The following is a 12,453-nucleotide window of genomic DNA, read 5'->3' as shown; positions in this document are numbered from 1 at the left end:
GTGATGAGACCAGGAGGACCCCCAAGCTGTGAACCTGTGCCTTCAAGAGGAGTGTGACCCCATCCAGCACAGGCTGTGACCCTATACCCTGTTTGGCCTTACGACTGACCAGGAGGACCTCTGTCTTGTCTGGATTCAACTTCAATTTGCTCGCCCTCATCCAGACCATCACAGCAGTCAGGCACCTGTTCAGGACTTGGACAGCCTCCTTAGCATCTGGTGGAAATGAGTGATAGAGTTGGACGTCATCTGCATACAGATGGCATTGAACTCCAAAACTCCAGATGATCTCACCCAGCGGCTTCATGTAGATGTCAAACAACATGGGGGACAATACTGAGCCCTGTGATTTAAGCAACATGCAGTCATTGAATTCTTGACAGCAAAAGGTGTCATCCCAGAGGAGATTCATCAGAGAATACAAGCTGTATATGGTGATTGTGTTGACGTGAGTACTGTGTGTCATTGGGTGAGTAAGTTTAAAGATGTTGAGGAGACACCCTCTGCTGTCAAGAATTCAATGACTGCACGTTGATTAAGTCGCATTAACCGACTGTCTGTGCAGGGTTCCATACTTTGCACTTTAACAACACAGCCATTCAATGCTAAGGCTTCCCGCCAAAATGGAATTGTAGAGGAGAGTCTACTGAACAAGCCAGTACCTGCCGCATACCAGTACTGCCATCTGTTGAGTTACGAAGGTGGAGGCATTACTTTTCATTCAACCCTCATATGATCACCTGTTGTTCCTCCCCATTAGCCTAAAGGAGAGCAAACTTCCCACCACGATGGAACTGTAGAGGAGAGTCTGCTGAACAAGCCAGTACCTGCTGCATACCAGTACTGCCATCTGTATAGGAGTTACAAAGGTGGAGGCATTACTTTTCATTCAACCTTCTTAGCATCTCCTGCCCTAAAACCTCAGCCGGAAACATACACCAAATTCCCAGAACTGCAAAGAATTACTGCAAAACTTATTTATTGTGTACGAGTAAGACATACTCTACTTTGCTAGAACTGCAAATAAGTAGTGCAAACCTTCTTTATTGTGCCTGTATGCGTAAGACATAACTCCAGTTTGCCAGAATTGCAAAGAAGTATTGCAAAACATTTATTGTGCCCGTAGGGGTAAGACATACTCCAATTTGCCAGAAATACAAAGTAATACCAAACTTCATACTTCAGTTTGCTGGAACTGCAAAGAAGTGGGGCAAAACTTCTAATTTATTGTGTCTGAATGCGTAAGACATACTCCAATGTGTTGGAAGTGCAAATAAGTACTGCAAAACTTCTAATTTATTGTGTTTGTATGAGTAAGGCATACTCCAATGTGTTGGAAGTGCAAATAAGTACTGCAAAACTTCTAATTTATTGTGTTTGTATGAGTAAGGCATACTCCAATGTGTTGGAAGTGCAAAGAAGTACTGCAAAACCTCTAATTTATTGTGCCTGTGTATGAGTAAGACATATTCCAATGTGGTGGAAGTGCAAAGAAGTACTGCAAAACCTCTAATTTATTGTGTCTGTATGAGTAAGACATACTCCAATGTGTTGGAAGTGCAAAGAAGTACTGCAAAACTTCTAATTTATTGTGTCTGAATGCGTAAGACATACTCCAATGTGTTGGAAGTGCAAAAAGTACTGCAAAACTTCTAATTTATTGTGTCTGTATGAGTAAGGCATACTCCAATGTGTTAGAAATGCAAAGACGTGCTGCAAAACTTCTAATTTATTGTGTCTGTATGAGTAAGACATACTCCAATGTGTTAGAAATGCAAAGACGTGCTGCAAAACTTCTAATTTATTGTGTCTGTATGAGTAAGGCATACTCCAATGTGTTGGAAGTGCAAAGAAGTACTGCAAAACTTCTAATTTATTATGTCTGTATGAGTAAGACATACTCCAATGTGTTAGAAATGCAAAGAAGTGCTGCAAAACTTCTAATTTATTGTGTCTGTATGAGTAAGGCATACTCCAATGTGTTAGAAATGCAAAGAAGTACTGCAAAACTTCTAATTTATTATGTCTGTATGAGTAAGACATACTCCAATGTGTTAGAAATGCAAAGAAGTGCTGCAAAACTTCTAATTTATTGTGTCTGTATGAGTAAGACATACTCCAATGTGTTAGAAATGCAAAGAAGTACTGCAAAACTTCTAATTTATTATGTCTGTATGAGGAAGACATACTCCAATGTGTTAGAAATGCAAAGAAGTGCTGCAAAACTTCTAATTTATTGTGTTTGTATGAGTAAGACATACTCCAATGTGTTGGAAGTGCAAAGAAGTACTGCAAAACTTCTAATTTATTGTGTCTGTATGAGTAAGACATACTCCAATGTGTTAGAAATGCAAAGAAGTACGCAAAACTTCTAATTTATTGTGTCTGTATGAGTAAGACATACTCCAATGTGTTAGAAATGCAAAGAAGTACTGCAAAACTTCTAATTTATTGTGTCTGTATGAGTAAGACATACTCCAATGTGTTAGAAATGCAAAGAAGTACGCAAAACTTCTAATTTATTGTGTCTGTATGAGTAAGACATACTCCAATGTGTTAGAAATGCAAAGAAGTGCTGCAAAACTTCTAATTTATTGTGTCTGTATGAGTAAGACATACTCCAATGTGTTAGAAATGCAAAGAAGTGCTGCAAAACTTCTAATTTATTGTGTTTGTATGAGTAAGACATACTCCAATGTGTTGGAAGTGCAAAGAAGTACTGCAAAACTTCTAATTTATTGTGTCTGTATGAGTAAGACATACTCCAATGTGTTAGAAATGCAAAGAAGTACGCAAAACTTCTAATTTATTGTGTCTGTATGAGTAAGACATACTCCAATGTGTTAGAAATGCAAAGAAGTACTGCAAAACTTCTAATTTATTGTGTCTGTATGAGTAAGACATACTCCAATGTGTTAGAAATGCAAAGAAGTACGCAAAACTTCTAATTTATTGTGTCTGTATGAGTAAGACATACTCCAATGTGTTAGAAATGCAAAGAAGTGCTGCAAAACTTCTAATTTATTGTGTCTGTATGAGTAAGACATACTCCAATGTGTTAGAAATGCAAAGAAGTGCTGCAAAACTTCTAATTTATTATGTCTGTATGAGTAAGACATACTCCAATGTGTTAGAAATGCAAAGAAGTGCTGCAAAACTTCTAATTTATTGTGTCTGTATGAGTAAGACATACTCCAATGTGTTAGAAATGCAAAGAAGTACGCAAAACTTCTAATTTATTATGTCTGTATGAGTAAGACATACTCCAATGTGTTAGAAATGCAAAGAAGTACGCAAAACTTCTAATTTATTATGTCTGTATGAGTAAGACATACTCCAATGTGTTAGAAATGCAAAGAAGTTCTGCAAAACTTCTAATTTATTGTGTTTGTATGAGTAAGACATACTCCAATGTGTTGGAAGTGCAAAGAAGTACTGCAAAACTTCTAATTTATTGTGTCTGTATGAGTAAGACATACTCCAATGTGTTAGAAATGCAAAGAAGTACTGCAAAACTTCTAATTTATTATGTCTGTATGAGTAAGACATACTCCAATGTGTTAGAAATTTATTTATTTATTTATTTATTTGATGCACTTATTAACCGCCATTCTCAGCCCTTACGGGCGACTCATGGCGGTGTACAGTACACATAAAAAGACAGTTACAAAGGCCAGTATCAACAACATATAACTATACGACAAATACAAACTACATAAAAATCCGCTTCGTCTCTTAGTAGAATCATAGCCAGTCTCATCTTCCTTATACCATTCCAGTTCTCATTACCGTAATGTTGTTGCTTAGCACTTAATTAAATGCCCTCTCGAACAGCCAGGTCTTAAGGCTTTTTCGAAAGGACATGAGGGAGGGCGCCTGTCTGATGTGTGCCGGGAGAGTGTTCCACAGCCGGGGGGCCACCACCGAGAAGGCCCTCTCCCTCGTCCCCGCCAGCCGTGCCTGTGACGCAGGCGGGATCGAGAGAAGGGCCTCCCCAGACGATCTCAAGGTCCTCGTGGGCTCGTAGGCCAAGATGCGGTCCGAAAGGTATTTTGGGCCGGAACCGTTTAGGGCTTTGTAGGCCAAGACCAGCACCTTGAATTGGGTCCGGTAGCAAATCGGCAGCCAGAAATGCAAAGAAGTACTGCAAAACTTCTAATGTATTGTGTCTGAATGCGTAAGACATACTCCAATGTGTTAGAAATGCAAAGAAGTACTGCAAAACTTCTAATTTATTGTGTCTGTATGAGTAAGACATACTCCAATGTGTTAGAAATGCAAAGAAGTGCTGCAAAACTTCTAATTTATTATGTCTGTATGAGTAAGACATACTCCAATGTGTTAGAAATGCAAAGAAGTGCTGCAAAACTTCTTATTGTGTCTGTATGAGTAAGACATACTCCAATGTGTTAGAAATGCAAAGAAGTGCTGCAAAACTTCTTATTGTGTCTGTATGAGTAAGACATACTCCAATGTGTTAGAAATGCAAAGTGCTGCAAAACTTCTAATTTATTATGTCTGTATGAGTAAGACATACTCCAATGTGTTAGAAATGCAAAGAAGTGCTGCAAAACTTCTTATTGTGTCTGTATGAGTAAGACATACTCCAATGTGTTAGAAATGCAAAGTGCTGCAAAACTTCTAATTTATTATGTCTGTATGAGTAAGACATACTCCAATGTGTTAGAAATGCAAAGAAGTGCTGCAAAACTTCTTATTGTGTCTGTATGAGTAAGACATACTCCAATGTGTTAGAAATGCAAAGTGCTGCAAAACTTCTAATTTATTATGTCTGTATGAGTAAGACATACTCCAATATGTTGGAAGTGCAAAGAAGTGCTGCACAACTCCTTTATTGTGCTAGTATGAGTAAGGCATACTCCAATTTGCTGGAAGTGCAAGGAAGTACTGCAAAACTTCTTATTTATTGTGCCTGTATGGCAAGGGATGTGTGAGGACCTCCCCTTTGATGAGGCTGCAGTCTCTTACCTGGCCAGCACAGGTAGGTGCTGCAATGCTTTCCAATATAGCATCCACATTGTAGAATTGATGCATTTTGCCACTACTTGCCTAGGTCATGGGATTTTTAGTTTCACAAGGTATTGGGCCTCACGAAGCTGCACTTCAAAGCTGTTAGTAAGGATGGGAGGTCCTGCTGCCGCCCTGGCCACGCCCCCTCCCAGGTGAGGCCACGCCCCCTGCCATCCCAGCCGGGGCGCTGTCCCTTTAAGAGCCTGGCATGAAAAGGGGTGCGGCCCCTTTAAGGGAGCGGCTCCTCCCGGGCCAACGAGGCTCTTTCTCCCTCAGCCTGGAGCAGAGAGACAGGTACTTTTTCTTTCCCTTCCTTTGCATCTGCAAGCTCTTGCCTCCTCTTCCTCTTCCAAGCCTCTTCCCCGCAGCCTCTGAGCATACACAGAGTGCTTTCCTCACTTTATGTCCCTCTGAAGCCACCAAGCTCACCCAGGGTGCATCTACACAGCAGAATTGATCCAGGGTGATACTGCTTTTAACTGCCTGTCTTTGGATTCGTTTTCCATCCCAGTATCTCCCAGTTTCTTTCACTTTTCATCCCAGTATCCTCCCGGCTTTGGGTCAGTTGGCTCTTGTATCAAAGGGTTGCAAACTAATTGATTATTGGGTTGCTGTGAGTTTTCCAAGCTGTATGGGGAATTCCAGGCATGAGACAATCAGGGCCAGCTAACACCTCCCAACGAAGGATTCCCCCAGGCAGGAAGCAGCCAGGTTTGGAAGCTGCAAGGCCGTTCAATGCTAACCAAGGCGGCCAATTGCAGCATTCATACCTAAAACTCTAAAATCATAACAGAAAATAAAGAATAACACTAAAAAGGGGGAATTCCAGACAAGAAACATTTAAGGCCAGCTAACACCTCCCAACAAAGGATTCCCCCAGGCAGGAAGCAGACAGGTTTTGAAGCTGCAAGGCCATTCAATGCTAATCAAGGTGGCCAATTGCAACATTCATACCTAAAACTCTAAAATCATAACAGTAAATAAAGAACGACACTCAAAAACAGGAGAATTCCAGACAAGAAACAATTCAGGCCAGCTAACACCTCCCAACAAAGGATTCCCCCAGGCAGGAAGCAGCCAGGTTTTGAAGCTGCAAGGCCATTCAATGCTAACCAAGGTGGCCAATTGTAACATTAATACCTAAAACTCTAAAATCATAACAGTAAATAAATAACAACACTCAAAAACGGGGGAATTCCAGACAAGAAACAATTAGGGCCAGCTCACGCCTCCCAACGAAGGATTCCCCCAGGCAGGAAGCAGACAGGTTTTGAAGCTGCAAGGCCATTCAATGCTAATCAAGGTGGCCAATTGTAACATTAATACCTAAAACTCTAAAATCATATCAGTAAATAAAGAACAACACTCAAAAACGGGGGAATTCCAGACAAGAAACAATTAGGGCCAGCTAATCATCTGCCAACAAAGGATTCCCCCAGGCAGGAAGCACCCAGTCTTTGAAGCTGCAAAGCCATTCAATGCTAACCAAGGTGGCCAATTGCAACATTCACCTTTGCCTCAAACAGACAAGTGTTCTTTCTCTTATCCTGGATATTATTTCACAGGTATATAAACCTCATTTGCTTAGTTTCGAACACACCTCACAACCTCTGAGGATGCCTGCCATAGATGTGGGTGAAACATCAGGAGAGAATGCTTCTGGAACATGGCCATACAGCTCGGAAAACTCACAGCAGCCCCGTGATTCCAGACATGGAAGCCTTCAACAACTAATGTATTATTATTATTATTATTATTATTATTATTATTATTATTATTATTTATAATCCGCTTTATCTCCCCAAAGGGGACTCAAAGCGGCTATTTCTGAAACTGCCTTGTATTATGTTATATTGTATTATATTTCAGACTCTTTCATTTCACCAGGATTTGTTTCTAAATTACTTTGGAATGTGTAAACCAAGTTGTATCCCTTGTCTTTTAATAGGATACATTTTAATATGTATCTTTTCCAGAAACATGCCCATTATTTATAGAAGTTTTGCAATGTTTACATGTTTTAATTATTCCACAGAGAGAGGCAGGTAACAAACAAAATTATTATTGGGTTGCTGTGAGTTTGGCATGTTCCAGAAGCATTCTCTCCTGACGTTTCACCCACATCTATGGCAGGCATCCTCAGAGGTTGTGAGGTCTGTTGGAAACTAGGCGATCTTTCGGTCAACAAGTTCAGCAGCTCAGCGGTTTAACCCGCTGGACCACCAAAGGCTCCTGCCTATCTATTGAAAAGAGATGTTGACAAGCTGGAATGTGTCCAGAGGAGGGTGGCTAAAATGATCCAGGGTCTGGAGAACAAGTCCTATGAGGAGCGGCTTAAAGAGCATGGCCTGTTTAGCCTGAAGAAGAGAAGGCTGAGAGGAGACACGATGAGGACCATGTATAAATATGTGAGAGGAAATCATAGGGAGGAGGGAGCAAGCTTGTTTTCTGCTGTCCTGGAGACTAGGACATGGAACAATGGCTTCAAATAAATAAATAATAATAATAATTTTATTTATTCATTTATTTATTTAAAATATTTTTATTCCACCCTTCTCACCCCAAAGGGGACTCAGGGCGGAGCACAGCATATATACGGCAAACATTCAATGCCGGAACACATTCTTATATACATACATAAACATTAAAAACATTTATCAAAATATTAAAATACACAGTTTAAAACTGTCCTAGTCATCCACGTTAAATCTAATTGGCCTGGTAATCTTTCCTATTGCTGCTTTATTTCCCTGTCCTGAAATAATAATAATAATAATAATAATAATAATAATAAGTGACATACTGAACTTTTGTACCAGTAAAATAATAATAATAATAATAATAATAATAATAATAATAATAATCTTTCTTTATATCCTGCCACCATCTCCCCAAAGGGGACTCGGGATGGCTAACACCAGGCCAAGCCCAAAGATACAATACAGCAAAATAAAGTGCAAAGCATAACAAAAGTCACATCACAATAAAGTATATAGAGTGGCAAAATAAAGTGAACAAAGCAAAATAGTATAGTAGAAAATTGAATACAAATGGCAGGCCAAATGGAGAAGATAAAATGATAAAACCCTGGATGAGATAGGAGTAGAAAATGTGTATTTGAGAGGAGCCGAAAAAGGTCGAACAGTATGATTAGGTTGTTGTAGGTTTTTCCGGGCTATATAGCCATGTTCTAGAGGCATTTCTCCTGATGTTTCGCCTGCATCTATGGCAAGCATCCTCAGAGATAGTGAGGTCTGTTGGAACTAGGAAAAAGGGTTTATATATCTGTGGAATGACCAAGGTGAGACACTCTTGTCTGCTGGAGCTAGGTGTGAATGTTTCAAGTGACCACCTTGATTAGCATACAATGGGCTGACTGTGCCTGGAGCAAACTTTTGTTGAGAGGTAATTAGATGTCCCTGCCTGCAGAGGTGAGAGGATCCCTCTTGTCCTTTGCAGAACGAAGCATTTGTTGGATTTTCTTGGTGGGTCTGTAGATAGTTTGTATGTTGTGTTTCCTCATCAGCTTCCCTCTGCGGTCAGTGGTTCCCTTGATGTATGGCAGGAACACTTTTCCTCTGGGTGGATCTTCATCTTTACTCTCGTGGCTTGTTCTCGGTCTTGCAGCTCTTCTGATGTCTGAGGTGGAGTCTCCATTGGCCTGGAGAGCCCAGTTGAGGTGGTTCAGTTCATCTTGAAGGAGGTGGGGTTAGGCCTTCAATTTAGGACAGGGGAAAGTGCATCGTATGGACAACACTGTAGATGGAACATGGGACAGAAATGGGATGAATGGTCACAAGAAAGGAGATTCCATCTGAACATTAGGAAGAACTTCCTGACTGTGAGAGCTGTTCAGCAGTGGAACTCTCTGCCCTGGAGTATGGTGGAGGCTCCTTCTTTGGAAGCATTTAAACAGAGGCTGGATGGCCATCTGTCGGGGGTGCTTTGAATGCAATTTTCCTGCTTCATGGCAGAATGGGGTTGGACTGGATGGCCCACGAGGTTTCTTCCAACTCTAGGATTCTATGATCTATCAATCAATCAAAAGTTTTGATGGCATTGGGAAAGGTTAACACCACATACTAGTATGTGGAGGCTCCTTTTTTGGAAGCTTTTAAACAGAGGCTGGATGGCCATCTGTTGGGGGTGCTTTGAATGTGATTTTTCTGCTTCTTGGCAGAATGGGGTTGGACTGGATGGCCCACGAGGTTTCTTCCAACTCTAGGATTCTATGATCAATCAATCAATCAAAAGTTTTGATGGCATTGGGAAAGGTCGACAACACTGTGGTGTTTCCTTTGTTGTCTGTGCTTCTGTTCAGTACATTTCACGTCTCTTTCTGTCCCTGTGATAATTGGATTTTGGAAAATGTGGCTCGTTGTGGAAACAAGGATTGGTGATCAACTTCATTGGAGGCACCTTTCCCACCTAATGATAACTCTTCCAGGAGTGGATTTCCCTTCTTAGAGGTAGATTCCTCTCATTTTCTGTGGTCTCACCCTATTCTTAACTGTGAGTCGTTTGTAAGTTGGGATGTTTGTAACTCACGGATTGCCTGCACTTCGTGATGTCCTGCTTTTTTAGGCTTTCATGCTCATGGATTTAGGAATGTATGACCAAGTTTCTCAAAGCGCTTTGCACGCCGAACTAGGGCTTCCTCTGAGTTGGAACAATGCAGTGCCGACGTAAGCGCCCCGAACATCGCCTGTCATTTGGACTGGATTCCTTCCCAAGGCCGCCTTCCTGTTCTCCCAAGAGCTGTTTGCCTTTCTGATGTCAGAGCTGCGTGCGTATGTTTTCTCAGACGTTTCTTTCCTCCCTATTGTGTGCAAAGATAAACTTGGTGTGTGCGCCTTTGTGATCGGGAGGGGAAAGGAAATTGTTTTGCTCGAAAGTGCCTGACAAACGCCTCCCCTCGCTCGCCTTTTATACAAGCTGTCCCCGAGTTACAAACACCTGACTTACGAGGGTTGAATGAAAAGTAATGCCTCTGCCTTCGTAATTCCTCAACAGATGGCTGTACTGGTATGCGGCAGGTACTGGCTTGTTCAGTAGACTCTCCTCTACAGTTCCAGTTTGGTGGTAAGCCTTAGCAGAAAAAATAATGCCTCCCCCTTCGTAACTCCTCAACAGATGGTATGTGGCAGGTACTGGCTTGTTGTGTAGACTCTCCTCTACAGTTCCATTTTGGCGGGAAGCCTTAGCGGAAAAAGTAATGCCTCCACCTTTGTAACTCCTCAACAGATGGCTGTACTGGTATGCGGAGAGGAAAGTCTACTTGTTCAGTAGACTCTCCTCTACAGTCCCATTTTGGCGGGAAGCCTTAGCGGAAAAAGTAATGCCTCCACCTTTGTAACTCCTCAACAGATGGCTGTACTGGTATGCGGAGAGGAAAGTCTACTTGTTCAGTAGACTCTCCTCTACAGTCCCATTTTGGCGGGAAGCCTTAGCGGAAAAAGTAATGCCTCCACCTTTGTAACTCCTCAACAGATGGCTGTACTGGTATGCGGAGAGGAAAGTCTACTTGTTCAGTAGACTCTCCTCTACAGTCCCATTTTGGCGGGAAGCCTTAGCGGAAAAAGTAATGCCTCCACCTTTGTAACTCCTCAACAGATGGCTGTACTGGTATGCGGAGAGGAAAGTCTACTTGTTCAGTAGACTCTCCTCTACAGTCCCATTTTGGCAGGAAGCCTTAGCAGAAAAAGTAATGCCTCCACCTTCGTAACTCCTCAACAGATGGCTGTACTGGTATGCGGAGAGGAGATTCTACTTGTTCAGTAGACTCTCCTCTACAGTTCCATTTTGGCGGGAAGCCTTAGCAGAAAAAGTGGTGCCTCCACCTTCGTAACCCCTCAACAGATGGTATGTGGCAGGTACTGGCTTGTTCAGTAGACTCTCCTCTACAGAAAGCCTTAGCAGAAAAAGTAATGCCTCTACCTTCGTAACTCCTCAACAGATGGCTGTACTGGTATGTGGAGAGGAGATTCTACTTGTTTAGTAGACTCTGCTTTATAGTTCCATTTCGGCGGGAAGCCTTAGCAGAAAAAGTAATGCCTCCACCTTCGTAACCCCTCAACAGATGGTATGTGGCAGGTACCAGCTTGTTCAGTAGACTCTCCTCTACAGTTCCATTTTGGCGGGAAGCCTTAGCAGAAAAAGTAATGCCTCCACCTTCATAACTCCTCAACAGATGGCAGTACTGGAATGCGGCAGGTACTGGCTTGTTCAGTAGACTCTACTCTACAGTTCCATTTTGACGGGAAGCCTTAGCAGAAAAAGTAATGGCTCCACCTTCATAACTCCTCAACAGATGGCAGTACTGGTATGTGGCAGGTATTTGCTTATTCAGTAGACTCTCCTCTACAGTTCCATTTTGGTGGGAAGTCTTAGCATTGAATGGTTGTGTTGTTAAAGTGTGAAGTATGGAACCCTGCACAGACGGCCGGTGAGTGTGACTTAAGCAGTGTGCAGTCATTGAACTCTTGCCAGCAGAAGGTGTCACCTCAACATCTTTAAACTTACTCACGCAACGACACACAGTACTCACATCAGCACAATCACCGTCAACAACTTGCATTCTCTGATGAATCTCATTTGGGGTGACATCTTCTGCTGTCAAGAATTCAATGACTGCACGTTGCTTAAGTTGCATTGACTGACCATCTGACCATCTGCAACACTACCGTTCAATGCTAAGGCTTCCCGCCAAAATGGAACTGTAGAGGAGAGTCTACTGAACAAGCCAGTACCTGCCGCATATCAGTACTGCCATCTGTTGAGGAGTTACAAAGGTGGAGGCATTACTTTTTGTTCAACCCTCGTACAAACAAATTTTAGTTAAGAACAGGGTTGAGACAACAGGGAGAGCAATCTACTCCTCGGAAGGAAAATCCACTCCTGGAAGAGTTATTATCATGGGGAAAAGGTGTCTCCACTGAAGCTTTATCCCCAATCCTTGTTTCCACAACAAGCCACTTTTTCCAAAATTCAATTCTCACAGGGACAGAAAGGGAGGGGAAATATTTTGCCTTGGTGATGGGGGTTCTGTGTGTCAAATGTAGTCCAGGTCCCTTGTTGGTGGGGATCACAGTGCTGTGTCTCGATGCAAGGTGAACTACAACTTCCATCACATTGAGTCAGGCCCCCAAACCCCTCCAGTATGAGCAGTTGCTGATTAATTCCTCTGTGTTTGCTGTGTGCCATAGGAAAGGGTCGGAAAGGGTTATAGGAGAAGCAAGTCATGCAAATTCCACACTAATGGAGGGAGTTAGAAACACTGGGATGTCTGTGGTGGAGGAAAAACACAAAATCAAGGATGAAATTGTCCCTGTATGAAAGCCTTCACTTGGATGGAGGGCAGTATTGTGTTTGTGGAGGACATTGTCAGGGCTCTTGTACATGTTCATGGCACTCACTATAACC

At 42.1% G+C, this 12,453-nt stretch overlaps 1 protein-coding gene across 1 annotated transcript in view; it reads left to right on the top strand.

Annotated features, from left to right (window-relative positions):
* Positions 1-5,244: 5,244 nt before the first annotated feature.
* Positions 5,245-12,453, top strand: part of SYTL4 (synaptotagmin like 4) — a 41,560-nt gene continuing 34,351 nt past the window's right edge. Inside the window, exon 1 of the mRNA XM_060756379.2 lies at positions 5,245-5,325. The gene's annotated coding sequence lies outside the window, so the exon portion shown is untranslated. The remainder of the gene's footprint in view (positions 5,326-12,453) is intronic.

This window comes from Anolis sagrei, chromosome 10 (genome assembly GCF_037176765.1).
Source record: "Anolis sagrei isolate rAnoSag1 chromosome 10, rAnoSag1.mat, whole genome shotgun sequence".
In the NCBI taxonomy this organism is placed as follows: Eukaryota; Metazoa; Chordata; class Lepidosauria; order Squamata; family Dactyloidae; genus Anolis; species Anolis sagrei.
The sequence above is the reverse complement of the archived record's forward strand: the minus strand, read 5'-3'. Positions and strand labels throughout refer to the sequence as shown.